The sequence below is a fragment of the Cibotium barometz genome, chromosome 44, assembly GCF_041138505.1.
Source record: "Cibotium barometz isolate CiBa-2024 chromosome 44, ASM4113850v1, whole genome shotgun sequence".
Taxonomy (NCBI): domain Eukaryota; kingdom Viridiplantae; phylum Streptophyta; class Polypodiopsida; order Cyatheales; family Cibotiaceae; genus Cibotium; species Cibotium barometz.
Window position 1 is genome coordinate 42,072,773 of NC_141089.1, and position 21,993 is coordinate 42,094,765.

The 21,993-nt window shown below is 39.8% G+C and overlaps 1 pseudogene across 1 annotated transcript; it reads left to right on the top strand.

Moving 5' to 3' along the window:
* Positions 1 to 17,986: 17,986 nt before the first annotated feature.
* Positions 17,987 to 21,703, top strand: LOC147613304 (beta-glucosidase 25-like; annotated as a pseudogene). The gene is made up of 12 exons (XR_015263311.1): positions 17,987 to 18,243; positions 18,434 to 18,500; positions 18,677 to 18,735; positions 18,842 to 18,917; positions 19,037 to 19,117; positions 19,347 to 19,434; positions 19,550 to 19,814; positions 19,888 to 20,049; positions 20,146 to 20,281; positions 21,022 to 21,117; positions 21,241 to 21,343; positions 21,458 to 21,703. The product of XR_015263311.1 is annotated as a beta-glucosidase 25-like (transcript).
* Positions 21,704 to 21,993: the final 290 nt, after the last annotated feature.

A 21,993-nucleotide genomic window follows, 5' to 3' on the forward strand; every position in this document is an offset into this window, starting at 1 on the left:
GTCAGGTGAATGGATGTGAATAGATGTGGATGGATCCGAATGGATGTGAACGGATGTGATGTGAGGTGAATGGATGTGAACGGATGTGATGTGAGGTGAATGGATGTGAACGGATGTGAATAGATGTAATGTGAGATGAATGGATGTGATATGATGAGAGTGGATATAAATGGATGAGAATGGATGTAGGATGATGGGAATGGATATGAATGGATGTGGAATGTATGATGTGAATTAATGTAGAAGAATGTGGAATAATGAGAAATGACGTGGAACGATGTGGAACAGATGGGAGTTTTTGGAAACTGTAATTGAATGGATGTGGAATGTATGATGTGAATTAATGTAGAAGAATGTGGAATAATGAGAAATGACGTGGAATGATGTGGACAGATGAGAGTTGTTGGAAACTGTAATTGTATATGAAACCTATTTTTAAAAGACTATTTTATGTCAAGAATGCTGGGAAGCATTTTGACTATCTTGTAGACTAAGGTCATGAGGACCTAAGTGATAAGGTTGCAACCAGCTGACAGAGAGTCAATGAAGGATGTCTCGCGTGGCAAGGTCGACCGAGGTCTTGACCAACCTCGGTTCAATTAAAATGGTGAGCTTCCAGTACGGTGGATGAGGGACCAAGGAAATGGCCTATAAGTGAAGCGCTAGGTGGGTGCTGACCATACGGTGCTCGGGCTCTGGGTCATCCAAGATACCCATGCGTGTGTTGGGGAAGAAAAATGAGTTGGAGTTATTTTCTAATCACAAGCATGGATCTGGTTGATTGACCTTAGTGGTCTCCAACGGATGAGTTCATGGCCCTTTTATATAGATCTTGTTGATTGATCTAGTCGATCTTCAATAGAGAGCCCATCTAGATTTTTATATGATTATATTCCCGGGTACTATGAGCTAGGAACTATTGAAAATGCCCCTGAGTAAGTAGGTGGTGAGCGTTCTGGTTGACAATGATGCCATAGGTACACCGATGAAGGAATGATTGGAAATTGGACTTCAAGCTAGATATTTTGGAGGATTATGATCAGTGATACTATGGTTTCATTAAAAGATTGTTTCAAAGATAGCCGAATCTGTGAAAAAGGCAATTTCATATTGGGTGTGTAAGTGGTGTGACTATCTTGATTTTTGCCTGAAGCGCTGGCTAGGGGGCCTAGAAACTCTTTTCCCAGGGTCAAACATAACCACATTTCTAAATGGATCCTATCAATACAATGGTTGGGCGGTTGGCTAACCCATGGGATTGGATGGGGTTAGGCTGGACTGATGGATCCCTATAAGACTCAATTCTGTTAAGTTATGATAGTTGAAGTGAATCACGGATAATCCTTATTCTATGGAAAAGAATCAACGGCTATGCCTCTTGACAGGAAAAAAAACATTGGCCTCTATGATCCAAGTGCAAGTTCCTCCCTTGACCCAGCCATGTGACCTGCGGGTTCGGTTGGAATGAAAAAGGGTAATTTAAGACTCTTGACTACGTTAGAATATTTTTTCCTGGAGGAATCGCCTATGCCTTTTGGGCGAGGGAAGTTTTTTCGGGTTCCATTTTGGAAGAACCAAGAGATTAATATCTTATCCAGATATTTGTGGACGACGCCCCGAGTGGGAGACTCTGCCTTGCGCCAGAAGTGCGCCTTCCGTTGCTAGCACCCCAAAATTCGTTGCGCAGAGGGGGCAGGGATCTTTCAACCAGTATCAGAGCAAATTGGCTAAAGTTGATCAACTAAGAAGCAAGAAATGTCAAAAATTTATGAGTTATTAGTAAAAGATTGTAATTGTGTGATGAAATTCATACAAATTGATATTCAAAATAAAGATTCATAAATTGGGAAATGGGGTCTTCAGATGGAAGTACTGCAATTGTGTGGAATCCCTGACTTTCTTGAGACCTAGATATGATGGTATTTACCTTATAGTTCCAAGGATCGTGATTACCCGTATATACCATAGGTATATACTGCAGCTCTTTACTGGCAATATATACAAGTAAATCTAAGACCTTGAAGTTATAAGCAAAAATGCTATCCAGATGATGAATTCGAATACTGGTTGATATGATTTTAGAATTCTAGTTAACAACTGATGAATTGATTTGGATTCTGATTGAAAGATGATGATTTCTAAAGTTTGGTTGGAAGAAGATAAGTTGAATAAATCCACAATGAGGATGAATGGAGAGAATGCCAGTGATGATGTTAGTAACTGGAAGACGATTAAGACTTTCAGCAGACCACTATGAGATTAGTGGATCGTGCTGATAGATTGTTACTGTTTGACTTTTGACCCAATGGACCGAATTAAGGAATACCAAGTTGAGAACCTACATAACTGAAATTTCCGTGGGGGAATGTTCAGATGGAATTTTCGGTCTAATGGACCATTATTGTGTTAAAAATATGAATGAATTATTTTGTGATAATGAGTTCTGTATGTTCTTCTTGTAGAAGGGATCTTTATCTCCGGATTCTGTGGGGGCTGACCAAACTTTAATAAACACTAGAATCAGCTGGATTCGAATTATAAATAAAGAGGTCTTTTCACCTGAGCGTCTTGGTTAATTTGGAAAAAGAGACTTAACAAGAATTTTCGTATTAATAGGATCATGGATCGAGGTCGTCATGGTAGGAATGTTAACCCCCAACTCGATGAGGAAGATCTCAACCCAGATGTTCATAAAGCTCTTTATAAAGCTCAGCCACCTGGACCTTTCAAGGGTGAAGGAAAAAACTTGGGTGAGGCTATGCAGAAGTGGATCGAAAAAATGGAAGAATACTTTGATGTCACTGAATATAGCAAGAAGAGTAAAATAGCTCTTGCAAGGCCAAAGATAGTAGAAGCAGCCAGAGTGGCATGGAGAAACCACTACGAGACAAACCATCTCAGAGGAATGATCTCAAGATTTACCTAAGGAAGAGATTATGTCCTCCTGGCTTTTTGGAAACCAAGATGAATGAATTCTTAGAGTTAACCCAAGGGGAGCTAACTATTGAAGAATATCACCATGCGTTCGCTCTCCTCCTCAAATACTCACCACCACTGGATGAAGAACAACTAATGGCTAGGTTCATTCGGGGAATGAACGAACCCTTGAATATCCTGGTGAAGAATGCCAAGCCAATTTCTATAGCTGAAGCCATACCGATGGCGAAGGATTTTGCCAAGGCCTTTGTTGTCAAGATCCTGCGAAGCCAGCACCATCATCTTTCAAAAGATTTCTAGCTCCGAAAGGTGATTCCAACTTTCCACTGCCTAAGAGACAGCAAGGTCAAACTCAGGATATGGGAAGTTCCATAATGGAAGAAAGGTCTTTTTCCCGGAACACAATCCCCTAGAATTCAACTTCAAAGTTCCATCCTTGAACAAAGAAGTTAAATTCTATAACTGTCAACGATACGGACATCGCAGTATGGATTTCCCAAATCCTTTTGGATCAAGGTTTTTGGGGCAGGGAAGTCAGGGACCAAGATTCCAGACTCTAGCTCCTTCCTTCCAGGGTAATCAGGTTCCTTTCCGTCAAAATCAGGGAAACCCCAGAGGTAGACCCTCTAGCCAACCCTTAGTTTCAATCCAAAGTAATGCAAGACCTCAGTCTAAGAATTGGGGAAATCAAATAGAGAAGTTCCCAAACCAACCGTCCACTTCCAAGGCACTAACGCTGGAAGTGATAGAAGAAGAAAGAGAAATAAGATTTTATCCTCCTGCTACGAGATAAGGACATCTCGCATTTTTTAAGTGGGGTAGGATGTAAGTTTTCTCCCCCCAGCTTTTGCGATGTATAGGTGTAAGAACCGCCCCTTCAGTCTCTTGTAATCATGCCCCCCTCAGAAATGGAAAAAGATCTTGTTTTACCCTGTTTTGGTCTTGAGAGAGAAAATGTCTAGAGAGAGATAATTCAAAATTGAGATATTATTGGATGCAGAAATCCTCCTAATGTCTAAGATGAATTTTCCTAAAACAGAAGTTCAAAAAAAACTTTCCAATGTGCATTAGGAATTCATTGAATATGTGTATCCCGGGGGGTGCACCTAAAAAAATGTAAGTGTAGCACGTGAGTTCATCAGAAGGGTTTTTTTAATTGACAAAACCTACAGGATTACATCTACAAGAGGGGGTTTTTTATTACACTTTTGAAAAAAACCCGTAGGTTCCTTAAGAAAGAGGGGTAATTTTATTAGTTGATAGCATGTAGGTAGAGGGGGTTTTTTATTACCCCTTGAACGCACGTGATACATATGATTTCTTAGTGGTGGACCCCCCGAGATGTGTATAAGAGACCTTAACCAAAGGGTCCACATTTTCAAAACAAATTGGATTATAGTCCAAATAAGGTTCCAAAGGGCCAATAGGATTAATCCAAGTGTTGGGATGAGATAAATACAATGAATAAAAGAAAATAGCCCAAAAATGAGTAAAGGCTCACATAAGATGAAGAGTTGACTGAGTACAAGGTTTATTAGTTAAAAACTAAGGTATAATAGTAAAAAAATGAGATATTTAGGTGAAATGATGCATTTTTGACACCTCAGTAAGGTGGGAATCCCACTTGAGCTAGGCGCTTTCTTCATCATCATTGCTTGGGTTTTTTAATTCAAAAAAATATGATATTTTTATCTCTCCTCTCTCTTGGATCAAACTGGATCAAAAAGGGAGCCAAACCATTAGGGGGCATTTGGACATATTTTGGGCCTTTTACTAATGAAAGTAATTAGCAACGGACCAATAGGAATAAAGGATTGTGCACATTTGGTCTCCTTTGAATATATGGAGGGAGACTAGTAGGCTGTAGCCTGAGGGGGACTAGGCTTTCAGTACTAATAATTACACTTGTCCCTTTAAAAAAGTAGGGGGTTTAGGGTAGGTATGGTCCCACCATTTTTCGTGACTCAAAAAATCCTTAAAATTTTGAAATGTTTGAGATCCCCCCAAAACTCACTTTTCCCCCAAAAACCCATCTCAAATTTCATTGTAATCAAAAACTTCATTTTCAAGTCCGCTTTCCCTCTTGAATGTCCAAATTAAACTCTTCCTCCCTTTCTCTTCCATCTCTATCTCATTTTTCCAACCCTAATGAAACCATCAAAGCCCGAAACCCTAAACTTTCTCCTCCATCTTAATCTCCCTCCCTTCTCGGAGCTCCATCTCTTTCATCTTCAAGGCTCCCGTAAAACCCTAGTTTGCACATAATCTTTTGATCTCTTTCCTTTTTACTCTAACCCTAACCTTTCTACTCTAGCTTCCAAGAAGATATGGCTGCACCAAGAAGACCAAAAGATGAAATTGAGGAGATATCCCTGCACAACAAGAAGGACGATGATGGTGCTTGGGTGGGAGAGGCATATCGTAAGAGGGCTTGGGTTTATCTAACAGCCTGCTGCAATCGGGTCTCACCGAGTTCAACGGCAAAATGTACTGGAGCACCACTGGAAAGGTCGTTTGACAAGGCTTCAAGAAGGTAAGCAATGGAAAACTAGTGGGCCACGGTACAACATGTTTACACAGCATGAGATATCCATCTTCGCACACCAACAAACTCGATTTCCATACAATTGTAAGTATTGTGGGTAGAAAGGGGCATGTTAGTTTTTTTGACAGAGATGTTTCAATCTAAGTGAACTTATTTCTTGTTTGTAGATATTTTTCCTTCAAACATGGTAGAGGAGCAGCCATTGGAAAGCCTTACCAGAACATTTCAAGCACTGCATGCAGACATTGGTGAGGCAATGTTTTCTTGTAAAACAAGTGCAGAACTTCTTAAGGAAAGGTCTTCTTTTACCCAGCAATCCTATCTGGTGCCAAAGCAGGATGGTGGGTTTGATAAGCTACACATAATCACATCTCCACCCCTATCTTCTATAGAATGGCCAATTCTAGATGCTTGGACTATAATGGTCATTAAATCAAAGATGCTTTATGATATACAAGGGTCTTTGAAGTTTACAAAGCCCTCTCGATCTGTGGGTCTTAGTTGGGTATGCCCAATACATCTTTTTGCCAAGATGTTCAATCAATTTTGTTTCTCATAAACACCTACCATGTTTGTCTGCAAGAAGGTATTAGGTGATGACATGGTAGCCTTGCTTGGAGACCAGTGGAGGATTGTAGAAGGGATACATAAGGATGATACATTCAAGTGCAATATAGTAGAATCTAGTGTCTCATTTTGGTATCTCAAAGCTCGTGTCACACTACACATACGCTTCTATTATGAGTGGTGGATGAAAAATAATAGTTGTTGGGTCCCAATGCAAGCAGATGAACAAGTTGTTTTGCCTCTTGCATATGTGTTCGGTTGCCCAGTGGTGCAGTGGAAGTTGTAGGTGTGCAAGTAGACATTGGAGCCTCCTAAATATTAGAGAGCACCTCAATATCGTGGGAGGTGAGGATATTAGCAGAGCACAATTCAAGGTGAACAATAGAAATGATTCAAAAATGACTAGAGACAAAGACCTTGGTAGATCCCAATCAGGATGTTGATGGTATATCGCTCAGTAAATGGGGATTTTGAATTTTGCGAATTTTGAAGCTACTTCAAGTATGTTAATTTTGTAAAGTCCTTGCCCTCAAAAAGTGTTTTGAGCAATGAATTTTTGTCTTATAACAGCTATGAATTTAGATTTTTATATTAAAGTTATAATATAGCTCAACAAATTTACTCTAAAGCTGTTTTGTATGTGCACAATAATGGTCAGATCAGTGTAGGTACTAGGGTTCCTATTCCAAAATGGATTAGTGGCACACAGATTTACAGCACAAGGTTTCTTTATGTCAATGGTTTTGGAGTCCATCCAAAACAGTATATAAAGACTAGTCCTAAGGGAATTGAGAACATAATATCTTACAACTTATAAGCTCTATACAAAAGCCACCCATGGATGCAAATTCTTCTAACGAGAGGATTGTTCCTAGCAAGGTTGCTAGGCCAGCTATTTCAATTGTTTCTTCTGATGATGAATCCTATTCCTCTACTGGGGATACAGATGATCAACCTATCCAGATATCTGAAAGCTTCCAAAAGGACCTTGAAGATGTAGACAAAGTGATAGATGAAGCTAAAGAGGTGTGCATCAAAGAATTCTTCAGCTGAACAACCCAAAGAAGGAGACTGAGGAAAAATCTATCCTGTAGAATTAGAAAGGTCTTGTATCGAGGGACTTAGGCCCAATAGAAGTCATTGTAAGACTTGTACTAAACTGTTGTATCTTAGCAATGACTAACGTGATGAAAAATGTCTACATGGACATGTGTCTACAAAGTACTCATAATGATTTTGAAGCAAACATCTTTAAAATTTAGTTTTAACCAAAGATAAGTTATGAGAATAAAAATTCTCAACAATCTATTTTATTATGGCAAAGCACAGTACTCATAAAATACAAAAATAAGTAGGGCTCAATAAAAATATAGAATGTTTATACAAAAATGAGCTGAGCTCAATAAAAATATAGAATCTTTACAGGATCTCTCATGAAATGAACATAGAGAAATTATATTACAGCGATACAAGAAACTTACACAGTTGTCAAAATTACTGAACTTGGAAAGGAGGAACCTCCAGACATTTGCGACTACGTGCCAGCTAGAAGAGTGCAAATCCTTTTGCATAGGAACGGGTTGGTTGAAAAATTTCCACTCTATATCCTTTTTCAATTCAGGACATAGAGTTTCAATCAATTCAACCACCCTCTTACATGCCCTACAGTCAACGATATAAAGTAAGAATGACTTACAATCAACAATTGGGAAGGAAGAAGGAAACGATATAAAGTATAATGTCTTATAATTTAGATCGTCCGTGCATTTAGAAGGCTATTCATAAAAATTGTCCGGCATTTCACCACATTAATTAAACAAGCAAACCAGTGCCCTCTGAAATTCAGAAAGTAAACAAAAAATATAAGGCATTGGCTACCTCTATCTTCCTTTGTTGGTGAGCTTCTTGGATCTACAGATTGAGCACTAGGGCATCTTTTTCCTTGGTGGGCACCACCACTTTGGCTTACAGTCCCATTGTCTCACTGAATGGGCCTCCAAAATCTATTCATTCAAGTGGAAGATGACTTGTTCGTGTATTTCTAACATTGTTACTCTTTTTATTTATGAGCTCTATAGAGTGGTTTTCTTCCAAACGCTTCTCAAAGGCCTTGTAATCACCTTTGACATTGGCTATCTTTATCTATACATCCAATAGTTGAGTGTGCATTCCTTGTAACTCAGCCACATTAGTCTTATGCTTCTCTCTAAGGCTCTTTACTTGGACCTGTAGTTGTGTCTGGCATGTTTTTTCCATGAGTACCTCTTGCTTTGGGACTCTAGCTACTCAAGTAGTGTATGGACTTGTGTGGTGAGGGCACAATTGGCTTTTGTTATTTCTGTTTGCCTTTGCCCAGCCTCCTTAGTGACTTGATCCTTTTATGCAAACATTAATTTCACATTAAGCTTTGTTATAGTGCTCATATGGCACTTGAATAAGCAGTTAAAAGAATCTTGCATATGAAACTTGAACTCCATCATCTAGGTAGAGAGGATACTAAGGTTGGAGATGTATTCTTTTGTTTTATAATCTTCCCGCTCACCTTGGTTGACATATTCATCAACCTTAGTATATTTTGATTTCACGCAATAGAGAAGGCATTTTTCAATCTCATGGACTACCACCCACCTGCTATGGTATCCATGTCCTGTAATTATAATAAGAGTGGCTTTAAACTCCCTTCTTCTTTCTAATATTCTTCCTCCCATTTTTGGTGTTTTGCCACAATGTCCATGTCTCCTCTGCGTATGCATAGGCGATATGCATACGGCATACAGCCAATGCATAAGGACTATGCATAAGGCCTATGCATACAGTGTATCCATAGGCTGTATCCATAAGCCGTATGCATAGGTCGTATGCTGTATTGCATACAGCCTATGCATACGACCTATGCATAAGCCGTATGCATAAGACCTATACATATGGCCTATGCATAAGGACTATGCATACGACGTATCCATATGGCCTATGTAGAAGCCATATGCATAGGTTGCATGCATAAGCCCTATGCATATGGCATACGACCTATGCATAGGCCGTATGCCGTATGCATAGGGCGCATGCATGTGCCCAATGCATACGGCATACGGCCTATGCATACGGCTCTTGACCCAAACCTGATCTCCGACACCCAAGGGTGCAAAAACACAAAGAGAAGAAGCGTAAACAAAGAGGGCCTATTGAAAGCGGGATATGCATAAAGAGGGCTATTGCATAAGAGGCCTATTTCATAAGAGGGCTATGCATAGCCTATGCATAAGCCCTCTCCATAAGCCCTATGCATAAGGCTATACATAAACCCTATGCATAAACCCTATTGCATAAGCCCTATTGCATAAGGCCTATGCATAAGCCCTATGCATAAGGCCTATATATAAGCCCTATTGCATAAGAGAGCTATGCATAAGCTCTATTGCATAAGGGCTATGCATAAGGCCTACGCATAAGCCCTATTGCATATAAGAGGGCTATGCATAAAGAGGGATATGCATAGCCTAGCCCTTATGCATAGCCCTATGTATAATCCCTATGCATAAAGAGGGATATGCATAAGAGGGCTATGCATAGCCTACTAGCCCTAGCCTTAATCCCCGGCACCCAAGGGTGCAAAAACACAAAGACAAGAAGTGCAAATGAAGAAAGAGGGCTTACCGTATATGAGAGGCTATGTCCAAAACCTTGCTCACTTGAATAATCCTAAAAAAAAGAAACATAATAAATAAAAATGTTAGTCCTCATTAACACATTAGTAAGAAAGAAGAACAAGAGAAAAAAGAGGTGAATGCCCTAAACCCTACTCTTAATGCATAAGTGAATGGAAAAACTAGTTTATGTTAAGCCTAAACCTATGCATAATGCATAGAATGCTTAAATTATAGAAAGCTTTGATGGAGAGATCTCCATCAAAGCTCTCTATTAGAGCTCTATGCATTAAGATGGGGTTAGGAAAAGGGAGAGGAAAGAGAAGGGAAGGGAGAAAAGGAGAGAGGGTAAGGGAAGAAGCTCACATATAAGTATTTCCAAGCTTTCCATGGAAGAAGACATGAAACCATGAAATAGGAAAGAAAGCAAGAAGTATTTACCTTAAAGAGGGAGACTTGATTGATTCAACACCCTCGAGGGATGAGTTGAGGTGGGAGGAAAACTCGGGCTGTAGGTGTAGCTGTGCATGTGCAGCAATAGGGAAGTATGTAGGTATTGACACCCGTCGGCAGCGGGAGTGACAATTTCGCAGGTCGTAATTTTTGTTTGCAGTACTGGATGTTGTTGTGTGTTTTGTATGAACCCTAAATCAGTTTTGGCCAAGTTAAAGATGTCTGACAGTGATCATCAAGGGCCAGAAGTTGGATCCGAGGCATGGTTGAGAGAAAAAATTCGATGTGTGTGTGAACGATGCAAGGGCCAGTATATACAACAACGTCGTATAACAATTGAGCATGTCTGAAAATATGGTCTTCATGAGGCAGTGCAGATGATGACATAGAGGAGAACCACATGAGAGTTCTAGGTAACATGCCACACCATTCGGTGACATCGGGTAAAGTGCGGAAGGTGGCAAGGCCTCATATGGAAATCATGGCTGAGGCTCATCTTCCCCAACCAATGAATGAGGAGCCTCCACCATTGCCACATGAGGAGAAAGAGAATCTCATCATGGACGACGTGGTGAATGACTTCCTTGGAAGGGAGGTCATAGATGATAGTGAGCAAGCTCCAATGTCAGAAGAGGAGGAAACCTTGCATAGAGAGCTAAGCACACCTTTGTATGAGGGACGTCCATACTCCACACTACAAGAAAATTTGGAGCTATTGAACTTGCAAACAACTTATGGATGGAGTGATACAAGTGTCACAAGTCTTCTTCGATAAGACTGCCTCATTCTATTGAAAATATTTCATGTTCTATATACTCTCCTTGCTAATATTTTGACATATGATTTCTTACCCTATGTTGTAGGCTTCTCAAGAAGATTCTTCCCCCTAAAAATCTATTACCGAACTCACAAGATGGGTGTCGTAAAATGCTTTCTATGCTAGGTATGGATTACATAAAAATACATGTATGTCCCAATGATTGCATGCTATTTAGAGGGGTTAATAAAGATACAACAAGATGTCTACAATGTGGGGAGAGTCGCTATAGGGATGATTTGCAAGGTGATAAAGTTCCCTGAAAGGTTTTGAGACACTTCCCTATCATTCCTCGCATCCAATACATGTTTAAATGTAAGGGGATTGCAAAACTCGTGACGTGGCATGGTACTCATCATCACTCGACCGATGGCATCATGAAGATTGTATCTGATTCACCAGCATAGCAACATGTGGAGCATCCACCATGGCCAGAGTTTAAAGATGAGCCTCCCTCCATGGGTGGCAATCAAGAAAGGTCATATCATGCTTGCTCTCCTTGTACCAGGCAAGTATAACGTGGCAAACATGGATGTGTACCTCGAGCCTTTGATTGAGGAGCTTGAGACACTATGGCGAGGTATCAAAGCACATGACGTTTCAAGGCCAATAAATAGGCATGAGGCGAAGGTGAAAGGAGTTTTGCTTTGGAGGATGCATGACTATCCCCGGGTTCTCAGAGTGCTCAGGTACCTACTTGAACCTTATATGCATAAGAGTTTAGCCTTTAAACTTTAAGTTTATATCTCTATCTCAATCATCTCAATTAAAATAGGTTTGGCAACCTCCATACATCATGCATGTCTGATTTATGAACCATCACTTGTTTCGGAAAGACCTTCTATATTTAAGAAGGTGGTGTATGATAAACATCATCGATTTCTCCCTCCTTCACATCCCAAGTATGTGCGACATGATGTCTCACCACTTGTGATGAGAGGTAGAGATTGGTTTGAGGCATGGAGGAGCACTCCCAATCCACCACCACATGGGATGTCTAGACACTCAATCTTCTTTCGACTTCCATATTGGTGTGACATGAAGATCAACCATCTCTTAGATCCCATGCATATCTTCAAGAATGTGGAAATAAATATTTGGGACCATTTAATTGGTGAAAGAGATACAAAGGGTGCAAGTGATGACTTACAAAACATTGGACGCCTTCAAAGTGCATGGCCAATTGAAATTGAGAGTGGCAAAATAGTCCTACCAAAGGCACCATGGGTATTAACCAAGAGGGAGCACAATAAGGTCAAAAGTGTGATCGCCTCTTTTCGTACACTAACGGGAGTAATGCATTCATTGAAGGGTGCCTTCACAAAGACCAAAAATAAAGGAGAGGAACAATTATATGGTCTCAAGACACATGATTAGCACAAAAAGATATTACAAGTATATAAATATTCGACTTTTCATTTTCTCTTTGTGGTACATAATTTGTAAGCTCATATACTAACTTTCATTTTTTTCTATGCATAGTTCATTTTTCCAATTGCTATAGTTGGTTGTGGAGATAAGAAGGTGAGAGAGGCTATTTACAAAATGGGAAGCTTGGTGAGGTATGAATCTTCTCTTAAATTCACTAAGCTATATTGCTTATTTGGAATTCTCATGCGCTCACAAGTTATGTATTGATAAATAGTACATATAATTGCTATGTATGTAGGTACATATCCTTAAAGGAGATGGATCCTACATCCATTAAGATGGTGCGTCTCAATGCTATTGAGGCAGTGTATATAATCGAGGACAAATTTCCTAGAAGAACTCGAACTAGCCAATTGCATCTTGTGGTGCATTTGGTTGATGAAGTGGCGTTGTGTGGCTTTGTTCATGTTCGATGGATGTTTTTCCTTGAAAGTTTCATGAAAAACTTAAAGGACTATGTGAGACAAAGAGAAAGGCCAAAAGTAAGCATGGCAGAGGGATGGTTGATGTAAGAGTCTTTTGTGTATATCTCAAAACATCTATCTCGCATATATCCTTCCATGCCATGATTATGGAGCAATGAGGAGGATGACCGACTAATCACTAATGTGCCTCAGAGAAAAGGAAGGCAATGAAGACTGGATGAAGCATTACACCACAAGGTGAATACATTATGCATTCTAAATAGTCCCATCATGGAAAAGTGCATTGGGAGATAAAAGGATACAATCAATAGATGAAAGGATGAGAGAAGAGCTTTCACAAGAGCAAATAGATGCTTGTAATTCCTGCCTAGCTTGGAACCTCTACCAAATGTGATTAATATAGAATGGCTTCGTATGGCAATATTGACGGCATCGCTTGGAGAGATAATCACAACAGAAGAGCATGAGTATACAAGAGGATGTGACCCTCAAGTAAGTACATTCTTCATCTCTATCTCATGTATATACCTTGTTTAATACACTATATATACTAAATGTCATGCTTTTGTTTAAAATCAGTACAAACTATATAATGCAATATGGTCAGAGGGAAGGCACTTTCGCACGGAGCGTGTGGATTCTAAAAGAAACACATTTGATTGTGGTGTGATGGCAACTTTTGAGCAAGAAAGTCAAGCCAGTAGACATGATACCAATGTCATAGAGGACAATCTTGAGTATTGTGAAACTATTATATCATTTTCAAAATACAGCATCCAATAACTCTCTAGAATTTCATGTAGTGAAATCGTAGTATAGCAGCAAAATTTCACAGCTAGGAGTGATGTTGAGTAGTGAACGGAATCCCCGACATCCCAACCAAAAAAGCACTATTGAAACGCTAGTAGAAAATGCTGTTGTGCCCCTGACGTGTTGTAGTGCTTCTTTAGCAGAATGCTTGAACACATGTGAGTGAACTATGTGTTTCGGCTCACCAATGAGTTCAATGTTGCCTTGCCTTTTTGAAACTATAAGGGTATGGCAGCGAAGTTACCCTTTTGTTTTGCAGCACAGACTTAAAACTTGCATCCATTTATCTGTAGATCATTGCATAGGATTCTCTACTTAAACCAATTTTGTCACAAATACCTTGAGCTTCAGTTTGCAGCAAATGCATTCTTCACATCTTGCAATCGTGCATGCATGAGATCATCACTAATTGTTCTGAAATTTGAATGAGATAGTGTAGACTTCACCATCTATCTTGAGAAGACTTTTGAGAGTTCTCCACTATCTTGTTTAAGGTTCTTCATCTTATCAGTCTCGGCATGTATACGATGTTTGTAGTTTCCACTATTTTTTGACAATGTAGTAAGTGGTCTTTGTTCTCTTACTCGTTCACGTGTATCTAAATTAGAGGTGGACCCATGTTTGACTGTCTTATCTAACACCCCTTCTAATTTATTGTTCTTGGCCTCTAGATCCTTTGCTTTTTGATCCAATTCATGGTTCTGTAAATGCTAAGCATGAACAACTTCTACCAACTCATTGTATTCATTCTCTTTGTTAGACAGTCGAGCATTTAACTGCTTGATCTGAGCATTTAACTGCTTGATCTGATCTTCCTTCATCATTAGCATCCTTTGTACGATATCCAAATGCTTTGCACTTGACTAGCAAGCCTTGTTGTGTAACCAAGCAAGCTAGCATTACCCTCACAAACATATTTAATTAAAGAAGTTAGGCATGAAAATTTAGGTGGTTGTTGGGTCAAGGGATCAGGTGGGTAAACTGATCCTTCCACCCATATATCAACATGCTTTCTCCCTAATTCCTTGGCTTGTTGCATTACATAAGTGTTGACCTCAAAAGCCTCTATTCTCTTATAGAGAGGAGCATACTCATCATCTAGGTCCACATGTATACATTGCTTCTTAGAATTATCTTTGATGTTCTGCAGCCCATAAAACAATATTGAAATTGCAACTAACTTCTTTCTTTGAAAAAATATATGGTGCAACAAAACATTATCAGTAATTTCAAACACTTGCATTTCAAATAACATAAAAATTAATGCCATACCTCCATTGAGCACTGTAGAAAAACTTCTTAATGCCCTTCTTGATGCAATAACACTTCTTGGTAGTAAAATAATCGAGTATATAGAAAATCAATGAAGAAAAATATGACTTTTTGGTTCCACTTGAAGGCACCAAAAAGCCAAATCTCTCTTCTTGTTGTCCATGCATAAATAGTATGTGAGGAAAGAGGAGATTCGAGTGAGATATTAGAGGCTTCCTTGAGAGATTGAAGATTTGAATGGAGGGAAATTCAAATGGAGAAGAGTGGCTATTGAATTAGGAAAACTCACCCAATGAAAACCACCATAACTTCATGAAAATGCACTAGAATAAAACTTAAGCGTGTTTAATTGCATTGAAAAAAAGAACTTTACATAAAACTAAGTTTGCTTCCGAAGATATATTCAACTTCTTTTAAAAAATGCCTCTATTTCCAATCAACATCTTCTAATTCCATTTTGTACTTATGTCAGAAATATAGTTGCATAGTTACACATGTCAGAAATATCCTCGTACTTGTTTTCTTACTTTATAGAGTACTAGCTTTTCACAATTATGAATTTCCACTCACAGTGGTTGAAGTTACATAGAATTTGAGAACATTAGAATAAAATAAGCATTGAATCTCTTTAGAAAATATAGAAAAAGGTGAAGTTAGATTCAAAAAGAAGAGAGAGAAACCCAATATAATAATACTATTTTTACACTTTTTTGGGATTCCGGGAGGAGAGAGAAAGCCCTTAAAGAGCCCATTTGGAGCCCGAATTTTCCCTAATGGGAACTAGATACTCACTTGAGAGCTATAAAGTGATGTAGTCCCATTCTCGTTTATAAACTAGACTAATGAGAATGATTATGAGTTTTGCCTCGATTAGTTTTTCTTAATTTTGAAAACTATCTTAATCTAAGCTTAATTAAGCTTATCTCCCAATCATGGAGTTTATTTTTTGCTTTGATCCTCCCAAAATCCATGTGTCAAGTTCGCTCCCAACTCCCCCTGTCCCCCGCCCAATTTTTGTGCCCCTCCTTCGACCCCAAAATTTATGCTCAGTCATTTTAAATGCTTCTTATAGAAAAGACGCCCTAGGCCAACCTTTTTTGATGTCAAACATACTGGCATATTGTAGTATATTTCATACATAATAACTTGGTTCAAACCATACTAGAGTGTATCTATTTCTGGTAGGTTTAAGTATAGTTTCATCTCAACTAGTGTAAAACATCACCACAAAAAATCAAAGTACATGTATGTGATTTTAATCATTCCAAGGTTGGATCTAAAACCCTATACTACATTTGTAAATGTACTAGTTTTGGAAAAAGTTCCAAGGTTAATGAGGAGTGGATGTATGACAAGTGGTTACATGGTTCACTTGTAAATTCTAAAGTTTAAATGGAGCTCAAAACTTTTTTTTTGAAAGTGTGTCCAAGTGTTATGGAAAGCATCTAACACCCAATCTTGTGTTTTGAGCCTATCATGTCTCGACCAGGTTTGTGATCTATTCCCATTAAATGAGGTGATTGATATACTTGGAGTTATAGATTTAAGGGCTACTTTCAAGTTTCCACAACCTATTTTGAGCTGAACACATCCCAAAAGTAGGAGTTGAGTTCCCAAAGTTGTGTTGAGGTTGTGTTTGTCTTTTAATCATGAAGTACCTTTATCTTGAAACTGGTTGGAATTTTCCCTCAACATGGAAATTGGGAATAAGAATCTTGTTTAGCTATGAAGGAGCCACCATCACCATGTGCATGTTCAAACGTAATGTGTAATGGTACTTGGAGAGTTTTCAATTATTATCCTTTAAAGATTTTGATTTAAAATATGTTGCAATTTACAAGACCTAGGCATCCAAGCTAGGGTTGAATGATCAAGTAATGATTGAGAGGGTCATAGGCCTTCAACATGACATCCATAAAGGGCTTCAAATTCAAGTAGAAAAATGTGTTTGACGCCCAAAATTGGCTTATATAATTAAATTTTAAGCATGGGCTCGCTGTACAAGGTTCAAGAAAAGATGCAATAGGCTTGCTTTGACTAAACAAGTTTCGATAAAATATATGTTTGATTTAGCTTTAACAGAGGGTTAGTCTAGATTTTTAAAAATTCTCTTTAAAATAAGAAAACAAGTTGCAAATTCCCTTTGCAAATGGATGTCCTATTGCAAACCAAAACTACATAAATGGCCTTACTCAATATCTAGTCTAGATGTATACATTATAAAGGACTCCACCTCCATTATAAAGGACTTCACCTCCCAAGGTATAGTTCCCACCTCCCTAGGTATAGGTGCTTGTGCAAGTCCAAACTACATTAAAATATGAAACATTGACTTTTCTTACAAAAAGTGAATTGTACATTGTAATAATTTTCAAGAGCATCATCTCAAATTCAAGTCAAAAGAAGACAAAAATATGCAATTAAATAGATTAAATATATGGCATTCAACTTTTGCGGAATAATTCTAACCTTCTAAAAGGCAAAAATAATCCATAAATAGTATACTCCATCAATATCAAAAATATAAAAAAACCTTATGCCCACCACGAGCCATAAAGTTGGAATATAACTAGGAGTGTGTTATCCAAGATCCTTTGAGGGAGGATTATGTTGGGCCCAAGCTTGATGGGCCTTCCCCAAAACCGAGGACCATACATACGGTGGTGGCAGGAAGCTATGGCTAAGTGGAATTCAAGTTTGAATTCGCACACACGTTGGTGGTGGCTCAATGGTCTTGACTTGAGAGACCCTAAGTCTCCCACATTGTCAAGGAAGGAGCAAAAAAATATTTGACTATATTCCAAATTCCAATGAAAGTAGGAAGGTAGTTTTCTCGTCATCCCATTGTGGAAAGGAGTTGTGTAAGGTCATATTAGTAGATAGTACTTTAACCTTTCCAAGGTTTCTGATATAGCATGTACAATTTGGGAATGATTCAAACGTTCAGAAGTCACGCGGTTCGCGAGTTTGATTGACACGCTGAGAACGTGTCCACGAATGGGAAAGATTCGTGTGTTCAGTCAGAAGTCCAAACGTAAACTACCCATTTGAACTTCGAAGCTCTGCGGGGTGTTGCAACTGTAGATGTAGATGTAGAGCATTGCAGAGCTCCTGTAGCCGATTGCGATGGCCGCAGCTCATCGATTAGAAGCGTTGGTCGCCGTTGTTGGGGCTCTGGCAGCTTGCTGCTTGCTGTCCGTCCGGGCAGCGTCCCCTGACCCTCTTCCAAAGCGCCTAGATGGCGACGCTGCGCTACGGGTCTCTTTCCCAGACAACACCTACATTGACAGAGGTTTCTTTCCTCCAGATTTCATCTTCGGAACTCTCACCATGGCTGTTAAGGTACATTGACCCTAGCAGCAGCTAGCCGGCACCTTACTGCATTGCTTTGCATCTCTCTTTCTTCGATCATGCTTAATCATGCAGCTTCCATTAACCCTAGCAAGCTAGCAGCGAGCCAGACGTTGCATCTAAGTCTCTTTCTGTGATCATGCAAGTAGCTGTTGTTGTTGTGACATTAATTGTGGTGCAGCACGAAGGTGAATGCAACGTGTCTGGGAAGGCGGACAGCATTTGGGATGTATACGCGCGAAGGAATGGTATTGATTTTCTAGCGCCACAGCTTCCAAATTACAATGTTTTTAGCGCCCAAATGTACAGTCGATACATTTGGGTTTTGTTAGCCGGCTATCTTTCTAATCAATACATTTAACGATAGCCAGTGTTAGCCACCTTCTAATGAATAATTATCGCCCACCGATTCGATTAATGGCAGACGTTACCTTGGATGCAACGCAGCCCTGCAATGTCGCGGATCAGTACAACCGTTACAAGGTACAAATCACAAAACCGTCTCCGCGCTAGGACTCTCTCTGTATGTGCCCTTTCTTATCGTTTTCATGCGGAATATTGTATGAATCAGTGTCTGTAAGCTCCACAGGAAGACATTGAGCTAGTGGAGCAGATGGGGATGGACGCTTACCGCTTTTCTATCGCTTGGACAAGAATTTTCCCTAGTGCGTGTGCAGCTCCTAGGAAGCCCTTATAGTGATGTCGCTTATTGAGGTGTTACCATGCCTTTGATGTAATTGCTAGCTAATATTAGATGCGACTGAACTTTGACCTTTACCCGCAGATGGCACGAGCGCATTGACGGCTCCCAACTCAGTGGCAATTGCACATTACAACGGTCTTATTGACCTTCTGCTCGACAAGGGTATGTGGAGCATGGTCATGGTGGTCTGCTTACTTACCATAGATCAGCATGCGTACTTAAGAAAGGAAATGAGGGAGGGCGAGGGGATGGATGATTGTGTACTTAAAGAACTGCAGAGAGTATTTTTATTGGCAAGAAAAAACAGCTGAGATTCAGTTTTCCGTGCACCCTAGCTAGTGTTTTCTTTTCTCTCTCTCACTTTAATGTGTTCCAACTTGGGCCTCGATAGGCATAGAACCTCACGTAACTCTCTGGTCCGAGGATCATCCACAAGCGCTGGAAGATGAGTACAGTGGATTGCTGAGTCCCCGTTTCGTGTAAGCAATTGTAAAATCGACAGTCAAAATTGTATATGGGTAGTAGGATTGCAGGCCTGAGTGATCATCTGCTGTGAGCTATCAATGGTTGATTTGACGCATGGCATGATGGCAGAGATGATTTTGTTGTGTACGCAAACGTGTGCTTTGCGGAGTTCGGCGACAGAGTAAAGTATTGGATAACGATGGACGAGCCCAACGACTATGCAGACTTGGCATATGCTGCCACACAGAGGCCGCCGGGGCGCTGCAGCTCCGCAAACGACCTTGGGCTGGTCAACTGCACGGGCGGCAACTCCTCCACAGAGCCCTACCTTGCCGCCCACCACATGCTGCTCGCCCACTCGGCCGTCGCCAAGCTCTACAAACAGCAATACCAGGTACTGGCCATCAATCAATACGAGGTATCGGTAGCCTATTATCACGAAAATTTGTAACCAAATCGCCATGCAGGAAGATCAAGGCGGCTCCATTGGCATAGCACTTTGGTTCAAATGGTACGAGCCTCTCAACGACACCGACATTAACGACATTGCCGCTGCTAAACGTGCCACGGATTTCTTCTTCGGATGGTAGAAATATCTGACTCTGGAGCCCAATCTCAATCGATTACCTGTTACACCTACCACTCTGCAACATTAAAATCACACATAATTATCCTTATTATCCTTGTGCCTGCATGTGTAGCATAATTCCTTGCATATGTGGGAGGAGGCTGCAGACCTACAGCATTCTTTGGATTTTGTGGGCATCAATGCTGTCACAGCCCTATATGCTTTCGATAGCACCATCAAGGACCATGGGACTGATGATGGGTACTTTGAGGATATGAGGATCAATACCACAGGTGGTACCCCATCCCCCCTCTCTCTTTTTGTTTGTAGAGTGTTGCCATAGTGGTTTACACATTAGGCTCCCAATCTGTAGATTATGTGTTCAATAATGTACTTCAGAGGTGTCATAATAGACCACATATGTCATAATTGTCTGTACTGATTTCCCCCCCCCCCCTCCCCCACTAGCCCTAGGCCCAAGATCTTCTCATAGTTACCGTTTTTTCACTGCTTGTAAGCCACCAACCCATAGGCACATTCTACCTACCCGTAGGTGATACTGCCGAGAAAGCACCTTGGGGGTCCGTGGTACTAGGCAAACAGCTTAACCACTTGGGTTATCACCTCATTAGCATCTCCATTGATTTTTGTGACAGCACTTATGAAATATGTGGTCCGAGTCATATTTCCTACTGTGCTATTATATGGAACATATGTGGTATGGTTTGCACTAATCTATCTGCTAATACTTGTGATGTATGTTGTCCAAGTACTTTTTCCTACACTTAAGTGCCATTATATGACTAGCAAATCTATGGGTAGTATGGCAAGAGTATAGAGGCAAGTCTAACTTGCTTGGTAGAAATAAGTCAATGGTGTACTAGTTTTTTTTTTGTTTTTTATTAAAACAGAAATTAAATATTAAATATAGATGCTTGGGTTTGAACCATGGACATGTTTGCTATTACCAACCCAAGCTAGGACCTGTTTGTTGTGATTTGTTTCAATGAAACACGCAATGTGTCTTTTGCAGCTTACAAGGATGGTGTGAAGATTGGTGAGGTAAATAGGATTGTTGCGTATATGAAAGAGCACTATCAGAACCCCCCGATGTACATCACGGAACTAGGTATTGATGAATACTCGCACTCTCAGTCTAATAATCCTGTACTAAATCTGCTGTTTATATATGTTTGTGGAGGAATTGAAGTGTCTTGGCTCAATTAATCATTTGTGGTGGTGGCTCTGACAGGTTGGGGTGTTTCATCATCGCCGTTTGTTGAAGAAAGTCTAAATGATACAGAACGTGTCCAATTCTTCTATTCTTATTATGCAACACTGAGTGAAGCAATCAGGTACTACTACTACTACTACTACTACTACACACGCATATATTCTCAGCTCTTTTTCCTCATATTTGACATTGGGTACACTGTGCTTTTTCACATGATTCTCTTTGTATTGTGAAGGGATGGAGGAGATGTGCGAGGTGTGTTTGCATGGTCGTTGATCGATGGATTTGAGTACCTCCTAGGATTAGCCACCAAGTTTGGCCTAATTTATGTGGACGAGCAGATGGAACGCTATCCAAAATTGTCTGCTTTTTGGCATAAAATGGTTCTCACCAACAATGCCTCGAACTTTCTTGGACCTCAACATATGGCCAACAGTAATGCTTTCTTAAAATGAAAGATAGCTCTATGTAGAATTCAAGATGAAGGAAAATTGATTCCTGTAGAGTGAACGTGTGAGGAAAATTGGTTCCTCTACAGTGAACATTCATTGTTTAAAGAAAAATGCATTTAACATGTGAGGAAACAATATTGAGTTCTTAACTCTGGCACTTCCCAACTCTTGGATTGACGAGCGCGATCGCAATGCCATACCTGCTCTTGATAGTAGATTGAAAAAGATTATATATAAACCCCAAGAAATCTTTTTAAATTTGATGTTTGTACTGGTTTTTTTTTTCCCTTAAACATTTGTTCATTGTAGATGTTCTCTC